The sequence below is a fragment of the Erpetoichthys calabaricus genome, chromosome 8 (genome assembly GCF_900747795.2).
Source record: "Erpetoichthys calabaricus chromosome 8, fErpCal1.3, whole genome shotgun sequence".
NCBI classification, from domain to species: domain Eukaryota; kingdom Metazoa; phylum Chordata; class Cladistia; order Polypteriformes; family Polypteridae; genus Erpetoichthys; species Erpetoichthys calabaricus.
In genome coordinates this window covers 4,546,318-4,566,406 of record NC_041401.2, presented here as the reverse complement: position 1 = coordinate 4,566,406, position 20,089 = coordinate 4,546,318, and the positions used below count along the sequence as shown (strand labels likewise).

The 20,089-nt window shown below is 44.4% G+C and overlaps 1 protein-coding gene across 5 annotated transcripts in view; it reads left to right on the top strand.

Moving 5' to 3' along the window:
- The window catches only part of znf385b (zinc finger protein 385B), a 426,132-nt gene that overhangs the window by 373,136 nt on the left and 32,907 nt on the right, over positions 1 to 20,089 (top strand). The window lies entirely within an intron of this gene.

The window sequence follows — 20,089 nt, the reverse complement described above, 5'->3', positions numbered from 1 at the left end:
CCACACGTGGGGCATTTTCGTGGGTGAATTGTATTTGGGCCGATGTGATGCCCGTCGAATGCATTTAGTTTGCTTTTGATTCTCTTGGTATTTGGGATTAATAAAGTATCTATCTATCTATCTATCTATCTATCTATCTATCTATCTATCTATCTATCTATCTATCTATCTATCTATCTATCTATCTATCTATCTATCTATTTCTTGTGTGGACCAAACTGTAAATCCACACGACTGATTAGAGGCTGTCATTTATTTTCAATGTGATTTTCACGGGGCTCTGACTTTTTCACTGCAGTGGTAACGCCACCGGCCACAGGATTTATTGCAGAACTATAGTGAGGGGGGTAACTAATTTGCTTTTTACGCACCTTATGCAGCATTCAAACTTCACCAGACGCAGTTCTGGCACATTCAGGTAGGCAGCACATCAAGACAGGGTGGCCAGTCGTGATGAGCAGGAGCCAATCAGGGAAGGGCCATGAAATAAGCATGGACCAATCAGAGTGCGATTAGAGAGACTCATGTTCTCATGTTGTCCTGTTATGGCTTCCCGGCCCGGTATGGGTCCACCATAGCACTGAAAGAGTCTGTGCACTGATTTAGGGGGGTTTAGAACTCGCAGATCACAATTTTCTCAGTGGTTTTTGTTTCAAGTGTAAATTGAGAACAATTCAAGCTTTTTCCCTGTAATGCCATGATGCCATCTTACTTTCCTGTAGCCCCGCCAGTTTTGGGCATCTCTCATTGTCATAGTATGTGCTCACAATTTAGCAGTTTAAAGGTCACTCCGAACGTGTCCAAAGCATACCAGTTTTACGTACAGTTTGCATACTCGGCTCTTTTGCAACTTTTCGTTCTGGTCAGGGTGCTGAGGATTTCCTAAATTTATTCCGGCTTTTTGACTGGCGCAGCTCTTGAGCGTTATGCACTTTTATCCATCCATCTTCCAACCCGCTGAATCCGAACACAGGGTCACAGGGGTCTGCCGGAGCCAGTCCCAGCCAACACAGGGCACAAGGCAGGAACCAATCCCGGGGAGGGTGCCAACCCACCGCAGGACACACACAAACACACCCACTACGAATTTTGTTGCTGCAGCACAGTTACCAATTTCTTTCGCCACTTCAACGACTTTTAATTTAAAACCAGCTTCATATTTTCTTCTGATTGAATGCTCCATCGTAGATAAGGGATGCTCTTACGATAAAAGTGTATGAGGGTGTGAGATACAAAAACACACAAATCAGTGCAAATGTCGCTTCAGAATAGTTCAGGTATTACCGCGTGGTCACGTAGGCACAATACATAGAAAAGAAAAGGCCGTGTGCTCCGTGGTTACTCACTCAGGTGGGCGTTAGCATGTCATAATCTCTTGGACCAATAGTGTGAGTTTTCTACATTCAACTTATATGACCGACATTATAAAATATCGTAAATTATACGGTAAAATCAATCGGTGGGAGAACTTAAACGTGAGTATATACGTTAATTCTTCCATGTGAAGCCTGAAAACCATGAGGACTGATTGAGATCATTTATGTTAAGGGGGCTGGGTGGTCTCGTGACCCCCTGCAGATTTTTTCTTTTTCTGTCTCCTCTGGCCATCGGACTTTACTTTATTCTTTGTTACTCATTATTGCCTAATATTTTTATATTTTTCTTTCTTCATCTTGTGTATTATCGTAGAATTTCCCTTTACTTACCCTTCACCTGTTTTCCCTCAAGGGTAAGTGTTCTCGTCAAGTTTGTTATCGGGTTGGTCTACTGTTGCACTTTAAGATGAACACACACATACATAGCTATACACACACACACAGACCTTAACCACAACAGTGCCCTATGAATGACACACACACACACACACACACACTGATTAACTGTTAGCACTTTAAACCACACAAGTGCTTTAGGAAAAACACACCCTGTCACTCTTTCAGCACTTCAAGAGACTTACTTATTATCGGCACGAACAACATACGATGTTTTAATGATATCTCAGACCTAAATGTTACTTGTGGTCTACAAGAATACATTTAAACATACAAAGGCTCAGCACTCTTGACTATCGGCCATTCATCAGCCAAGAATACCTTCTTGACGTCCTGTTCCCTTACTATTGAGTGGAGCTCTCACCCTCAGCCTTAATCAACCTCGCAGCACAAAGCGTATGGCAAATCTCCGGCTGCACCAGGTGCTCAAAGAAATCTAACTAATTATTTCAATCACTCTATAGACATTAAGACAAAGCATAGAAAGTTAAAAGCAGCATGGTATTTATTACAAGAATAATAATAATATCACTGGAACAAAGAATAATAGAAAACAGGTACTGATAGGAAAGTCTGGATATATATAGTCTTTAGAAAAGGCTTACAAAAAAAGCAGAAATGACAAGGGTGAATGTCGCAGGCGGCTTGTGATTTAGCAATCAACATTCATGAAAATGATGTTAACTGACGATCGAATCAAAACTGGTCATACGTGTCTTTGTTGTCTTCTCTGACGTCATTCTTCCGTTGTTGCTGTTTCTCTTCTTCTTCTGATGTTGCTTTCACATATGGCATATTTATTCTCAAGTTTCATGCCGTGGCTTCACAACACATGAATGTTCCATGCACTTGATTGGCTGGCTGTCAATATGTAGTAGTAGAGCTTTATTGTCATCCTAACAATATACTTACAGTACACAGTGGGACGAAATATCATCCTTCAGAGTCAAAAGGTGCAGTACACAAGATATATATATATATATATATATATATACAGTGGTGTGAAAAACTATTTGCCCCCTTCCTGATTTCTTATTCTTTTGCATGTTTGTCACACAAAATGTTTCTGATCATCAAACACATTTAACCATTAGTCAAATATAACACAAGTAAACACAAAATGCAGTTTGTAAATGGTGGTTTTTATTATTTAGGGAGAAAAAAAAATCCAAACCTACATGGCCCTGTGTGAAAAAGTAATTGCCCCCCTGAACCTAATAACTGGTTGGGCCACCCTTAGCAGCAATAACTGCAATCAAGCGTTTGCGATAACTTGCAATGAGTCTTTGACAGCGCTCTGGAGGAATTTTGGCCCACTCATCTTTGCAAAATTGTTGTAATTCAGCTTTATTTGAGGGTTTTCTAGCATGAACCGCCTTTTTAAGGTCATGCCATAGCATCTCAATTGGATTCAGGTCAGGACTTTGACTAGGCCACTCCAAAGTCTTCATTTTGTTTTTCTTCAGCCATTCAGAGGTGGATTTGCTGGTGTGTTTTGGGTCATTGTCCTGTTGCAGCACCCAAGATCGCTTCAGCTTGAGTTGACGAACAGATGGCCGGACATTCTCCTTCAGGATTTTTTGGTAGACAGTAGAATTCATGGTTCCATCTATCACAGCAAGCCTTCCAGGTCCTGAAGCAGCAAAACAACCCCGGACCATCACACGACCACCACCATATTTTACTGTTGGTATGATGTTCTTTTTCTGAAATGCTGTGTTCCTTTTACGCCAGATGTAACGGGACATTTGCCTTCCAAAAAGTTCAACTTTTGACTCATCAGTCCACAAGGTATTTTCCCAAAAGTCTTGGCAATCATTGAGATGTTTCTTAGCAAAATTGAGACGAGCCCTAATGTTCTTTTTGCTTAACAGTGGTTTGCGTCTTGGAAATCTGCCATGCAGGCCGTTTTTGCCCAGTCTCTTTCTTATGGTGGAGTCGTGAACACTGACCTTAATTGAGGCAAGTGAGGCCTGCAGTTCTTTAGACGTTGTCCTGGGGTCTTTTGTGACCTCTCGGATGAGTCGTCTCTGCGCTCTTGGGGTAATTTTGGTCGGCCGGCCACTCCTGGGAAGGTTCACCACTGTTCCATGTTTTTGCCATTTGTGGATAATGGCTCTCACTGTGGTTCGCTGGAGTCCCAAAGCTTTAGAAATGGCTTTATAACCTTTACCAGACTGATAGATCTCAATTACTTCTGTTCTCATTTGTTCCTGAATTTCTTTGGATCTTGGCATGATGTCTAGCTTTTGAGGTGCTTTTGGTCTACTTCTCTGTGTCAGGCAGCTCCTATTTAAGTGATTTCTTGATTGAAACAGGTGTGGCAGTAATCAGGCCTGGGGGTGGCTACGGAAATTGAACTCAGGTGTGATACACCACAGTTAGGTTATTTTTTAACAAGGGGGCAATTACTTGTTCACACAGGGCCATGTAGGTTTGGATTTTTTTTCTCCCTAAATAATAAACACCATCATTTAAAAACTGCATTTTGTGTTTACTTGTGATATATTTGACTAATGGTTAAATGTGTTTGATGATCAGAAACATTTTGTGTGACAAACATGCAAAAGAATAAGAAATCAGGAAGGGGGCAAATAGTTTTTCACACCACTGTATATATAAAACTAAAAAACATATACAGTATTAAGTAGTATTATGTAATCCAGAGAGTGTGTGGAGTACAGAGTCCAGTGTGGAGGAGGGCAGCATGGTGTTCAGGAGCCGGACTGCTTGGGGAAAGAAACTATTGCACAGTCTCGCAGACCTGCTCCTGATGCTGCAGAGTCGTCTTCCAGATGGAAGAGAAGTAAACAGTTGGTGGGGGTCAGCCATGATGCTAGTGGCTTTATGAAGGCAGCGTGAGGTGTAGATCTCCTGCAGACTGGGTAGTGAGCTGCCAATGATGCACTCAGCAGTCCGCACAATCCTCTGAAGGGCTTTGCGGTCGGAGGCATGGCAGTTTCCATACCAGACTGTTCAGGACGCTCTCTATGGTGCCTCTGTAGAAGTTGGTAAGTATGGGTTTAGGGAGGTGCACCTTCTTCAGTCGTCGCAGGAAGTAAAGACGCTGCTGGGCTCTTTTTGTAAGATAGTTGGTGTTTTTGGTCCAGGACAGGTCCTCTGTGATATGAACACCTAGGAACTTGGTGCTCTTCACTCTCTCTACTGTGACGCCATCAATGTTGAGTGGGAGATGGACAGCCTTTGTCTTCCTGAAGTCAACAATCAATCAATATGATGGATGAATTTTGCTCAAACTCTTTAATCCATCTTTTCCCAGATAATAACGTTTTTTGATATTGCCTCATGTCCTCCTTTCCCAGGCTGTAAACCAAATTGTTGTCCCAGATGTCCATCCATAAAGTCATCAATAGCCTTGAGGTATCGGCTCAATCTTCCTTTCCCTGGCTGTAATACCAATTTAGCACTATGCTGTGAACAACTGTTATAAAAGTGAGGTGTAAGGGAAGAGGATATGCCTTTTTATTATAATGCCTCCTACATCTGAATTCATCTTGTTGGGATTGAGCAAAATATAATAATAAAAATACAGAGAATAACTTGTAGATTTTATACACCATAACATCTTGTAAAGCACATTAAGTTCCATCATTTGTATGAAAACGTGCTCTAGAAGTAAATGGTGCTGCTGTTGTTGTTGGTTCCTCGTTAAAATAAATCTGACTTCTTCTATCCTGATTGTTATGGGAGAGCAAAGTCTAAAGTTAAATGTTACATCGGACCTCGTTTTCTGATTTTGCATGTCCTTGTGTTTCCAGAAGAGAGGTATTAGCTCTCTAGAAATGTGTTCTTTTTCAATTGTGGCGTTTTAATAACCTGAATTTAAATAAAAAGGTATTATCCCTCCCCTGCATGCAATATGATGGTTAAAAGATTACACGAGAACAAAAGGATAATTTAGCTCTTTACTGACGGTTTCACGTGGTATTACAAACGGGAAGCTTATGACAGACATATCAAGCATGCAGGAGACTTGATATGTGCAGTCCGTCATCTGTTGTCGCCACGCTGAAAGGATTTTAGCCGGACAGAAGACATAATCTTCTGCCCGGCCTCGGACGGAACACATACTTTTCCGCCCGGAAGCTTCAAAGTGTTGGCCATAGGTGTCCATTCTTATATAGTGGTTCTCCATGTGCAGGCTCTTGGCTTCAGGTCCAAACAAGGGCAGGAAAGTACTCAAACCCCACCTTCAAACATTCAGGAATAGCACAATGCCCACATACGGTTCCCGTTCTCCCAACAAGGAAAGAGATTTTTGCTGACAGAAGACAGAAATATACTAGTCTGACTTTAGGCTGACCATTCAGTTTTCCAGTTGTCTGTGTCTCTCTTGTCCTGTGCTTGGCTCGGCAATTCTAAATGCTGATACTGTGCCTGTGTACCATATTTGGTCTGCCTGTATGAATGAATCCATAACAGTGGGCACACAGAACAGTGATATTAAACTTAAATAAAAAACACATAGTATAACACCTTGTTAAAATGCTGGTGGCTTCAATTGCGCTTTTCCTCTTCCATAACCCCACCATTCATCACAGTGGGCATGGGGTACTTTGCATATTCCCCATACACCAAACCCTCCTCTGGTGTTTGTGGCTCTGTTTCTGTCCCATCTGACCTTAGACGTTCGTCCCATAGAAAGTTCCGGCAATATCTGGCCAGCTGTAGGTGTTGGAGTTTTTGCAGTTTGACGTCAGCCGTGGCTTTTTTTTCCACACAATCCTCTCACACGTCTTGGCGTTTGATTGTAGTTTTGGGGACCTCCAGACCTCGAGACCCTCATGGCATCTGCACTTCTCCAGCTGTGATGCTTGGAGGTTCCTCCTCCAGGGGTCAGTATGGACTCACCTCCTCTTCCAAGGGGATCCTTAACATCTCCAGCCACGTTAAACTCCTACATTCTTGGCACTGCTGTTTTCAGCCGTGTGGCTCGTTTCTTGGTTGGGTTGTTCTCTTTCTGCCAGGATTCCCGTCGAAGCTGTGACTCAGACGTCTCTTTTCTGTCTGTTTAGGGCCGCCACCTAAAAACAAAATCACAAATCACAAAGACTACAACACTTACAGGACCACCAAGAGCAGAGCGCCTTCAAATGAACTGCCACGATCATCGTCATTGTCGTCGTCTTCTCCTGGACCATGGCAGACCGGAATCAGGGCTAATAGTGCATTGCTGCCATCTGCTGGATGCAGGGTGTCACTTTGCTAATCTAACATGATGATAATTAGCTGGGGTACTCACAGAAGGTGGTGGGCCTCACTTCTAGCGGTGGCGGCAATTAATTGGATACACCAGGAAAACCCAGTGGGCTCCTTCGATGTTTGTAATTTAAATTATTAGGACACTCGAGTGCACCCGAGTCGAGCATGTGTGCCGTAAGACATCTCCTGCGTCTCCTAGTGACTGACCTCGGCTTTTGTTGGTCGACATTGGAAAACACAAATTTATACTAATAAAAGGTAAAGCCCTCACTCACTGACTCACTCATCACTAATTCTCCAACTTCCCGTGTAGGTAGAAGGCTGACATTTGTCAGGCTCATTCCTTACAGCTTACTTACAAAAGTTAAGCAGGTTTCATTTCGAAATTCTACTCGTGACGGTCATAACGATTGACAACGTCCGCCATGTTAAACTTTCTTATTTATGGCCCCATCTTCACGAAATTTGCTAGGCGGCTTCCCTGTGCTAACCAAAACCGATGTACATACTTATTTCGGTGGTATGACGCCACTGTCGGCCGCCATATTGAACTTTCCAACGGTCTTTGTTACTTAATGGGCCCATCTTCAAGAAATTTGGTACACGGGCTTCCAACGCTAACTGAATCCTACTTACATACATATATACGTCCATAGCCTGCAGCTCGGTCGCCGTGTGAGGTGCTGTTGGGTCCTCCATCCCCACGTAGTTGGCTGCCTGCCTATATAAGGCCATCTGTCCCTACGGTCTCTTCATTCCCTTCCTTGCTTGCTTTGCCACGGTATTCACGTCTCCCTGCTGATAACTGCAGCCTTTTTATTTAATCCACAGCTTCTCCACTGTTTTATTGTTCATTTATTACGATTATAGTTATTGTGTAGGTATTTTAGACTTAGTTTACATTGTTCAGGTACCCATTTCCTTTATCGTTCCAAACATACCCCCATTAACATGTCTATCGAGGTGATCACCATCGATCAGAGAACTGTCACTTACTGAGTGGTTTCCATGCCCGGAGATGGCGCCTGCCTTTTCCATTCTCTGTGTTACATATTACACGGCCATATCAGGCTCACTCTTCATATCCAGAGGAACATTGTGTCTTATGTATTGAATGACTGGCACAGGTTGAAGGTGTGGACTGATGACAGTACAGGAGATAATTATACTACACAGGAGCACTAGAAGAGTGAAATGCTTAAGCCCTTCACCTATGGTTCTGCATGTGAGATGATGGCTGCCGCTGAATTGTTCGTGTTGTCGCTTTCAAGTGTACCGAAATGGCCAAATATTTTACACCTTTGGACAACCGCCAATGCCTCTTAAACATCTTAGATTCACAGGTGACGATTTCAGTAGTGGACACTTTGATGTTTATGAATGTTTAAACTCTCAAAAGCTGGATGCGAAGTTATCAATAAAACCCATTTCAATTCAAACGCCTCCAATTTCCAGTAAGGCTCTGCTTCACAATGACAATTAATAAGTCTCAGGGACAGACCCTACAAAAGGTTGGCATTGATTTGAGGCGAGATTGCTTTTCACATGGTCAACTATACGTTGCATGCTCAAGAGTAAGCTCAGCGCACAGTTTGGTCATATTACAACCGGAGGGCCGAACTGACAAAGTGGTATACAAAGAGATCCATCCATCCATTGTCCAACCCGCTGAATCCGAACACAGGGTCACGGGGGTCTGCTGGAGCCAATCCCAGCCAACGCAGGGCACAAGGCAGGAACCAATCCCGGGCAGGGTGCCAGCCCACCGCAGAACACACACACACACCAAGCACACACACACGGGGCAATTTAGAATCGCCAATCCACCTCACCTGCATGTCTTTGGACTGTGGGAGGAAACCTACACAGACACGGGGAGAACATGCAAACTCCACGCAGGGAGGACCCGGGACAAAGAGATCCTTAACAAATAATTATTGGTATATTTTCCCTCAGTTTAAAAAGGTTTACTTTTCTTCTTAATAAAAATTTTAAAGCAGTGCTTGGCTGCTGCGAAGCGCGGGTATTTTGCTAGTATATAATAAACTGCTTTTAAATTGAAACAGGGAATTGTGAAGGGAATTATGGGTATCAACCTAATTCCCCCCTGTAGCACATCTAATAGAAATGGTAACTTCAGTCAGAGTTGAGTGAAACGCTTTGACCTGTAATCTTGTACAGTTACATCACTGGGCTTGTAGCACCAACTGGGGGGGGTGTGCCAGCCACCCTACTCGACACAAACAGATGCAGAGGGCACAAGTTCAAGCTCTCACGCTTTTTGTTTTCTTTTCCTCCCTTGTGGGAAACGTCTTCCTCGTCTCCCCCAAGTCCAGCACCACACAAATTCTTCATCCTCCTCTTCTTCTCTTTCAGTTTCTCCTCCACTCCTCCTGGCAAGCTTTGTCTCCCTCCTCCCGACTCTGGCTCCCCGACTAGTGTCTGCTGCCTCCTTTTAGAACACGGCTGGATGTACTCCAGGTGGTCGATGATGTGCTTCCCACAGCCCATAAGGGCTCATCGGTTGCTGCATCACCCTCTGGTGGCGCCCACGGATCTGAGGCACTTGGGGGGGGGGGGCTGCCATCTAGCACTCCGGTGGGGGTGTAATGCTCTGGCCACACTTGCTCCCCCGGTTCTCCCAGTGTGGAGGCCAATGGCTGTCTGTCACTGGCTGCATGGCCTGTTCTGGTCTAGAATGTTCTACTGTACAACGCTTGGGGGAGATTCGATCATAAGTGATGTAAGCCGAGTCGCCGTGTCCTCTGACTTGTCACATACAGCGCTGCACGTTTACGTGGCCCAAGGAATGAACTGAACACTTTAGGCACTGAACAGAAAAGAAACAGCAGGGTGAAGTGTGTGCCCACCTCCTCTGCGTGCTGCCATTACTGACCAGTGTTGTGTTTCAGCCAGGGTTCAAATGCTGTGTTTTAGGTTTGTTTTATTACGAGTTTATGGTTGATTATTTAGTTCCTTTATGTTGACGTATGATGCTCCTTGTGTTTGGTGGGTGGTCCCCCAAGATGTGGGGCCACCTGCCCGCCAATCACCATGAGGGACTGCCCTCAAACTTATAAAGGTGGGGTCATCCCACAGTCTCTTGCGGTTCATTTGAATGCGCCCGATGAGCGGTGAGTTTCTGAGGTTTGTGACTCTTGCTGGATTTTTGACATCTCTGCTCTGTTTTATGCGCAGTCTGTGGATTTGCCCATTTGGACTTTGCCCATTGCTCCCTTTGCCTTCTCAGACGATTCCTTTGTGCCTTTTGTGCTCCACAGAACTTTACCTTTCAGTCAGAGCGCTTGGCCTTTCTGGGTCTGGGAGGGGAAAATGCCACATCTGAGAGCCCGTAACAAGTCATCTAGCATGGCCCTATTCTGTAAGCCCCCTTCCTACTCTCCCTGTGTACTGTATTATATACTGACCCCTGGGATGAAGTTCGCGTCTGGTCCCCTCAACCCGCAACCCATACCCGGCCACTCGGGTTCAGTACTTTCCCACCTGGGCCCCGAAGGGTTGGACTTCTCTTTTCAGGTCTGGCTCCTGATTCTTCATGGAGTCATTCATCCTGCCGACTGCGCCACTGTAAATGATCCATACAACACGGAAAGAGGTCTGGGGGGAATTGGCTGCCAAAATTATAGCAAAATTGTGGTTCAAATGATACAGATCAGTCTATAACAAAGAACATCGGCAATAGGCAAACATGGTGCTTCTATAGAAGGCAAACGGGAAGTGATGTTATCAAACAGGAACCGAAAGTGACGTCCTCGCAGAAGTCCTTCCTGCATGGAGTTTGCATGTTCTCCCCGTGTCTGCGTGGGTTTCCTCCCACAGTCCAAAGACATGCAGGTTAGGTGGATTGGCGATCCTAAATTGGCCATAATGTGTGTGCTTGGTGTGTGGGTGTGTGTCCTGCGGTGGGTTGGTGCCCTGCCCGGGATTGGTTCCTGCCTTGCTCCCCTGCCGTGTTGGCTGGGATTGGCTTCAGCAGACCCCCATGACCCTGTGTTAGGATTCAGTGTGTTGGATAATGGATGGATGGATCATTAGCAGACCAGCATCTTGAGATCTTAATGTGCGCTCAGGTCATGATAAGTTCAGACAAGTAAGCCGGACCTCGGCCATTTAATGCTTTATATGTTAAAAGAAGGATTTTGAAATCTGCCCTAAACTTAACCGGGAGCCAGTGTAAGGATTTAAGAGCTGGAGTTGTGTGTTCATATTTTCTTGTTCTTGTAATAATTCTTGCAGCCGCATTTTGGATTAACTGGCGGTTGTATAAAGAACAGTTTGAACATCCAGTGAACACCGCATTGCAGGAGTCAATCCTACTAGAGATAAATGCAGGAATTAATTTCTCAGAATCCTGTTTATTTAGAAAGCGCCTTAATTTCCCAGTATTTTTAAGATGGAAGAAACCTGATTTGGACAACTTCGTATTATGCGCTTTAAATGACATGCTAGAGTCAAAGATAACTCCTAGATTGTGGGCTGATTCAGTAAAATTAATGGGGATTCCAACTGAGTTAAATGAGGACAGCATATTGTGATCAGCATCACTCCCTCCAATAATTAACATCTCTGTTTAAAGACAAGTCCTTCTCATTCATCCACTCCTTTAATTTACTAACACAACTAATTAAAGACAACATCGGAGAAACTTCATTTGATCTAAATGAGAGGTATAAGTGGGTGTCATCTGCGTACGAGTGATGTTTCCTAATGAGAGGTCCCAGTGGAAGCCTGTAAAGTGAACACAGTGAAGGTCCCAGTACTGAGCCCTGTGGGACACCATATTGAACTTCTGTGTATAATGATGGAGTAGATAGATAGATAGATAGATAGATAGATAGATAGATAGATAGATAGATAGATAGATAGATAGATAGATAGATAGATAGATAGATAGATAGATAGATGTGAAAGGCACTATATGATAGATAGATAGATGTGAAAGGCACTATATGATAGATAGATAGATAGATAGATAGATAGATAGATAGATAGATAGATAGATAGATAGATAGATAGATAGATAGATAGATATTTTTTTAAAAAGACCTTTATTGATCAAATAGCAATAAATCAAATATATAACAGGTAACATATAACCAAATTTTACAGGCTGCTGCATCAAATGAGAATCAATTCCCTTGCAGTCCGTATTTGATATACATATATATATATATATATATATATATATAGATAGATAGATGTGAAAGGCACTATATGATAGATAGATAGATGTGAAAGGCACTATATGATAGATAGATAGATGTGAAAGGCACTATATGATAGATAGATAGATATCTAGATAGATAGATAGATAGATAGATGTGAAAGGCACTATATGATAGATAGATAGATAGATAGATAGATATGAAAGGCACTATATGATAGATAGATAGATAGATAGATAGATAGATAGATAGATAGATAGATAGATAGATAGATAGATAGATAGATACTTTATCAATCCCAAGGAGAAATTCACAATACAATACAGTCCTGTCAGCACATTTCTGTACATATTGGAATCGATTTGATAAGTAAGAACTAAACCAAGCGAGCACGGGGCCTGTAAGCCCAACATCATTTTCTAGTCTGTGTAGTAAAATCGAATGGTCGATGGTGTCAAATGCTGCACTTAACTCCAACAATATAATCACAGTGGAGTTTCCTTCATCAGAGGATATCAGAATGTCGTTTACAACCCGTGTTAGTGTCGTTTCTGTACTGTGACCAGTGCGGATTTCTCAAATAAATTGTGATGCGTAAGGTGTGACTGAAGCTGACTGGCAACTACTTTTTCTAGTATTTTAGATAGAAAGGGTCAATTTGAAATAGGCCTAGAATTATTTAGTATGTATGGGTTTAGGTCTGACTTTTTAAGTGATGGTTTAATGACTGACAGTTTTAGTGTATCAGGTACTGTGCCATGCAGTAATGAACTATTGATAATGTTTAGGATAGGCGCTGCAAGAACATCCATTGCAGTTTTTACTGGTTTTATTGGCACTGGATCTAGAGAACGAGTATTGGGTTTCATTTTAGAAATTAAAGTTAAGTTAATCTTACTTTTGTTAATAATAATTCATTACATTTATATACAGTGCATCCGGAAAGTATTCCCAGCGCTTCATCACTTGTTCCACATTTTGTTATGTTACAGCCTTATTCCAAAATGGATTAAATTAATTTTTTTCCTCAGAATTCTACACACAACACCCCATAATGACAACGTGAAAAAAGTTTACCTGAGATTTTTACAAATTTATTAAAAATAATAAAAATTGAGAAAGCACATGTACATAAGTATTCACAGCCTTTGCCTTGAAGCTCAAAATTGAGCTCAGGTGCCTCCTGTTTCCCTGATCATCCTTGAGATGTTTCTGCAGCTTCATTTGAGTCCACCTGTGGTAAATTCAGTTGACTGGACCTGATTTGGAAAGGCACACACCTGTCTATAGAAGGTCCCACAGTTGACAGTTCATGTCAGAGCACAAACCAAGCATGAAGTCAAAGGAATTGTCTGTAGACCTCCGAGACAGGATTGTCTTGAGGCACAAATCTGGGGAAGGTTACAGAAAAAATTTCTGCTGCTTTGAAGGTCCCAATGAGCACAGTGGCCTCCATCATCCGTAAGTGGAAGAAGTTCGAAACCACCAGGACTCTTCCTAGAGCTGGCCGGCCATCTAAACTGAGTGATCGGGGGAGAAGGGCCTTAGTCAGGGAGGTGACCAAGAACCCGAGGGTCACTCTGTCAGAGCTCCAGAGGTCTTCTGTGGAGAGAGGAGAACCTTCCAGAAGGACAACCATCTCTGCAGCAATCCACCAATCAGACCTGTACGGTAGAGTGGTCAGATGGAAGCCACTCCTTAGTAAAAGGCACCTGAAGGACTCTCAGACCATGACAAAGAAAATGATTGAACTCTTTGGTGTGAATGCCAGGCGTCACGTTTGGAGGAAACCAGGCACCGCTCATCACCAGGCCAATACCATCCCTACAGTGAAGCATGGTGGTGGCAACATCATGCTGTGGGGATGTTTGTCAGTGGCAGGGACTGGGAGACTAGTCAGGATAAAGGGAAAGATGACTGCAGCAATGTACAGAGACATCCTGGATGAAAACCTGCTCCAGAGCGCTCTTGACCTCAGACTGGGGCGACGGTTCATCTTTCAGCAGGACAACAACCCTAAGCACACAGCCAAGATATCAAAGGAGTGGCTTCAGGACAACTCTGTGAATGTCCTTGAGTGGCCCAGCCAGAGCCCAGACTTGAATCTGATTGAACATCTCTGGAGAGATCTTAAAATGGCTGTGCACCGACGCTTCCCATCCAACCTGATGGAGCTTGAGAGGTGCTGCAAAGAGGAATGGGCCAAACTGGCCAAGGATAGGTGTGCCAAGCTTGTGGCATCATATTCAACAAGACTTGAGGCTGGAATTGCTGCCAAAGGGGCATCGACAAAGTATTGAGCAAAGGCTGTGAATACTTATGGACATGGGATTTCTCAGTTTTTTTATTTTTAATAAATTTGCAAAAATCTCAAGTAAACTTTTTTCACGTTGTTATTATGGGGTGTTGTGTGTAGAATTCTGAGGAAAAAAATGAATTTAATCCATTTTGGAATAAGGCTGTAACATAACAAAATGTGGAAAAAGTGATGAAGCGCTGGGAATACTTTCCGGATGCACTGTAGCGCTTGTCCCAGTACTCAAAGCGCTATCCACACAGGGAGGAACCGGGAAGCGAACCCACAATCTTCCACAGTCTCCTTACTGCAAAGCAGCAGCACTACCACTGCGCCACCTGTGTTTCATGTAAACTTTTCTTTCTTCATCCTGTAAGGCACTTTGAGTTGCACCACTTGTATGAAAATGTGCTCCACAAATACATGGTGGTGGTGTTGTTGTAGTTCTGATGTTCGACCCTCTCGCCTCGTGTTTTCTGCTGTTTTTTTTTTTTGAGGTGCCATTCAACTTCAGAATTCCCGACTCCCTGTCTCCTGATCCTTAACCCCAAGCGTGACTGAAGCTCAGAGTTCTGTGTAAGTGCGGTTAATCCTGAGTCAGACTCGGGGTGACGTGTGATGCTCCCCTTTGTAGTGTGAAGCTCAGATAACTCTCAGTACAATATGCTGCTGCCACCTAGTGGATGAAACGACATTGTGCTGCAAAAGATCAGGAATATTTCTATGGGCTTTGCCGCTCTAGAGTAACTCAACTTACTTCTTGTGTAGCGGAGTGCAGGTGCAGAGCGTTGTGAACAATTCTCAGTTTAAACACAAGATTAACTAAACACTGAACTGGCACACCTAGAAATGCAGATTTGCTAAAACAAGGTAAAAAAAAATGATTACACATCAATGGAAACCAACAATATCTGTCCATTAATTAATCAATGAACAGTTGGCAATGGTGGGTTATTCATATTGAATATTCATGAGGGGGCGGAGCCTTCAATCAAACCACAGCGGTGTGTTCCTGAGGAGCCGTTTTAGGACAAATTGAGTCGAGTGTTCATAAGGACGACATCGATTAGTCCTCAGACGCTGATACGCGTGATACGCCTGGTGATGCACCATGTAGGTGAGTGGCATAAAGTCAGAATGATTGTGATGAAGTGCAAGGACAGCAGCCATTGGCTAACTAAAGGGGCTTGATGGGCTGAATGGTCTCCTCTCGTCTGTCAACTTTTGCATGTTCTTAAGCCCCCTAATCTCTCATCACAATGCAGTAACTGTCAACGTTCGTGTCGACGGAGCTGTGGAAGTCGCTAAGCCTGGTGCTGCCGTTGCCCACAATATCACAAGTGGCGCATCAACCGTGCCGATCGGGTGCTGCCTTTCTACCATCATGTGCACCAAGCAACCGAAAAAATCATAGAAAAGCGTGCAAAGAAGCAGGTGTCTACTGTCCCGATTGTGATTGTGCATTGGTGACAGTCTCAAAATGTGTCACTCAAGGGACGTGTCCTAAACCTGCAGCGGTGGGCACTGGGTTGACCTTTCCTACTGCGGTTATGCTGGCGTTTGCAAGCGTTTTTAGACAACTGTTATTAAACGCAAATACTGGAACTTCTTGAGTGGAAGTCAATTCTTTTAATTCTTTCCTCCTTGATCAGTCCACTTGTCTGCAGGTTCCTTCAACTTCTTCATGCCATCCAGGGAAGCCCTTTTTGAAATTGTTGTTGAGCTCCCTTGTTGCTACACGCTGAATTTCTGCCTGTCGTTTGGTGGCCGTGTGTTGTCACTTCTCAAAAACATTCATCTTGTCCCATTAAACGAAGGTCCTGGTGGTAGACGAGGTGTTTTTGTTTCTGTTCTGAGGCGTGAGGAGCAAATCCCGCACAGATCTTTCTTTTTCCCAAGTCACCCAGTCTCCTTACTAACATTCACACCGTCAGGGTCAGGATTAAGGTTAGCGGAGAGCGGTCCGGTGTCACGTGAAGCATTGCGCTATGTAGTTACTGTGTCGGCCGCTAGTCGTACTCTTTTAAAACAACTCCTCTCAAAACCTTGGATGTCATCACATTTTTTCTTACTGAAAACAAATTCAATGTTTTTGATTCGTTTTTCCGGGGGACAAACATAAGGCTAAGGAGGTCAGGTGTGGTCACCACGTCAAGACCCTGAAGGAGCGCAATAACAATGCGAAAAGAACAACAGAACTGATAAGAAATGACAGACGAACATCCAGAGCGGGAGAGACGAGCTGATGGCCCCTCAAAACACCGAAATGCAGAGGGCCGCTCAGTCCCACCCATTGGGCGAATAAAGGGCAAGACGAGCAAAAGAAGGACAGAGAAGGGAAACAAAAGGGTTTGTAACAGACGGCCAGCCAGGACGCCCAAAGAATGGAGTGATGGGGGGGGGGACACTGCCTCCCCCAAGATGCTAGATGGCAGATTCCCTGGACTGTAGCGGTGCCCCAGATTCCCGCAGGGCACTATGGGACATGGAGTTCGCTATCACAGCCCTGCTGGGTACCGAGGGTGCCGCCAGGGCATGCTGTGGGAAGACAAAGACGGGAGACGAGGTTCTCGCCCAGCCCGGAAATACCAGTAGGTCACGAGAACAGGAAGTACTTCTTAGCCAATTAAAAACTTGAGTTCTCCATCCGACCCGGAAGTGCAGGCAGGTCATGTGGACAGAAGAGTCGAATCACTTCCGGGTCGGTAGCGCTATAAAGGACTGCTGAAAACGCAGCAAGCGAGCCTGAGGTGGGAGGAGGTGGGCAGCGCTTGCTGGGGGTGTGGAGGATAAGAAGAGAGAGAAGATCTGAATTTAGAGTGCATTGTGTTTACTTGCCTGATTATCTGTGGCTGAAAAGGGAAGGGAATAATTAAAAAGAACTTCTTAGTGCTTTTACCTTTTGTCCTGCGTGTCTGTCTGTTGGGTTTAAGGGGTAACAGTGACCCCTAGCATTCACATCTGGCGTAGTCGGCAGGATTTCTGGCTATCAGTTTGGCTATAATCATCAGGAATGAAAAACTCTGGATGACAGTGTCTAGGATGAGGTACGTGCCGGGGAGTTCAATGTAATGAATTCTGCCCCGTGCTTGTACCTCATAGAAGAGGGCCATCCGGAGGTTCGGCGAGCAGCCGTATTCAGTCCCGAAGACGATAATGGTGGGACCGATAGACATTGGAGCATTGAAGACTTCAGCCTGTAGCTTACTGGTGAGGAACACATGACCTGCCCTGAAGAATTCTGGGAAGGAGAAGGTCTACGCCCATCCATCTGCTACTTCGCCCGTAACTGGACTCCCAGAAGGGGGAGGGGAGGAGAGCAAGGCACTGCCCGCCACATGTAAAGGTAAGGAGGTTCGGGACGTGACTGAACGAGCCACCGATGACTTGAGACAAGCGGATCGCAGTCAGGCCACCACTTTTACCTTGTGCCCTGCGTGTCTGTCTGTCAGGTTTAAGGGGTAACAGTGACCCCTAGCGTTCACATCTGGCGTAGTCGGCAGGATTTCTGGCCGTCAGTTTGGCAGAAACCTGAAATTAATCCATGAACGCAAACCCGACGGGCTGCGCTGCGGCACAAGGGAGCCCACGGAAGACCCCGTACTGGACCATCATGGGAAGGAAAAGGGCAAAGCAGAAGGATACAGCGTCTATAATCATCAGGAAAGAAAAACTCTGGGTGATGGCGTCTAGGATGAGGTACGTGCCAGGGAGGGGATCGTGAGGTTTCTCGATGTAATGAACTCTGTCCCGTGCTCGTACCTCATAGAAGAGGTTTGGCAAGGAGCCGTATTCAATCCTGTAGACGATAATGGTGGGACCAATAGACATCCAAGCGATGAAGACTTCAGCCTGTGGCTTACTGGTGAGGAACATGTGACCTGCCCTGAAGAATTCTGGGATGGAGAAGGTCTATGTCCATCCGTCTGCTACTTCTCCCGTAAACCGCCGGACTCGGATTCCCAGAAGCGGGAGGGGGAGGAGAGCAAAGCACCGCCCGCCACGTGTAAAGATGAGGAGGTTTGGGACGCGACTGAATGAGCCGCCGATGACTTGAGACAAGCAGATCGCAGTCAGCCACTGCCTTTACCTTGTGTCCTGCGTGTCTGTCTGTTGGGTTTAATGGAGACCCCTAGTGTCCACAGGGTCAACTACAAGACAAGGACGCACCGCCGGGCCACATTCAAAATGGAGGAATCTCACAGAGAGCATCGCGGACGCACAGACTCCTCTTTAACAGCTTGAGTGGAATCTGAAGACGTGCATCGAGACTCACGAAGGTCCCTGGCTTGTAACTTTAGGGCTCGGCTCACTTGTTTGGCTGTGGACGCCATCTTAATCTGCGGGAACCAGTGTGGCGTATTGTAACGAGTGGTCTCTCCGTGTTTGTCGTGACTGTGAGGGAGTAAGAGGGACTTGAAAGATGTCGAGTTGAGAACCTTGCAGCCCCCAAGCTGGCCGCTCCACAATCAGACCTTTAGTTCAGAAGACGCGTCACCATTTGTCACGGAGGTGAAGTGAAGGAAGGGGACAAGTGACAGGATGAGCTGTGAGAAGCGACGGAGCCTCACAATGACGCGAGCTGTCAGACATGCGATTACCCCCCGCATACTGAGAGATGAGCGCCCATTGAAACGCTAAACGCAGAGGCCATCATTTATTTGGTAAATAGGGCGCAGAAAAACATTCAGAGGGGCTTTGAAGTGGATTAGCGGGGTATTTTTGGGATGGTGGGACGCTGACAGGCTTTGACAGATAAATGGAGGGGGCTATAAATAAGTGTGGGCCATCGCCTCAAGTGTATTCAGTGCAGCCGACGCCATTAATCTCACAGTCAGGGATCGTGGCATAGAAAAAAAACAGCAACCGGGGGCTTAGCGCAGGTAAGGGGGGCCCGGCAGGACTTGAGACGCTGAGATCATATGTGGAGTGATGTCACCCTCCTCAACTTGGCAACAACTTCATTTAGGGGCTGGCATTGGCCCTGGCATCTGAACCCCTTATGGACCGAATGTCTGTCTAAGTCTATGGGGTGGGCTGGTGGACAGAATGGACCCTCCTGTTGTTTTGTTCGTTGCTTGGCCTTCCTCCACATCACCGTCATATCTATCTATCTATCTATTATGCAGCATCTATCTATCTATCTATCTATCTATCTATCTATCTATCTATCTATCTATCTATCTATCTATCTATCTATCTATCTATCTATCTATCTATCTATCTATTATATAGTGCCTTTCATTATCTATCTATCTATCTATCTATCTATTATATAGTGCCTTTCATTATCTATCTATCTATCTATCTATCTATCTATCTATCTATCTATCTATCTATCTATCTATCTATCTATCTATCTATTATATAGTGCCTTTCATTATCTATCTATCTATCTATCTATCTATCTATCTATCTATCTATCTATCTATCTATCTATTATATAGTGCCTTTCATTATCTATCTATCTATCTATCTATCTATCTATCTATCTATCTATCTATCTATCTATCTATCTATCTATTATATAGTGCCTTTATTATCTATCTATCTATCTATCTATCTATCTATCTATCTATCTATCTATCTATCTATCTATCTATCTATTATAT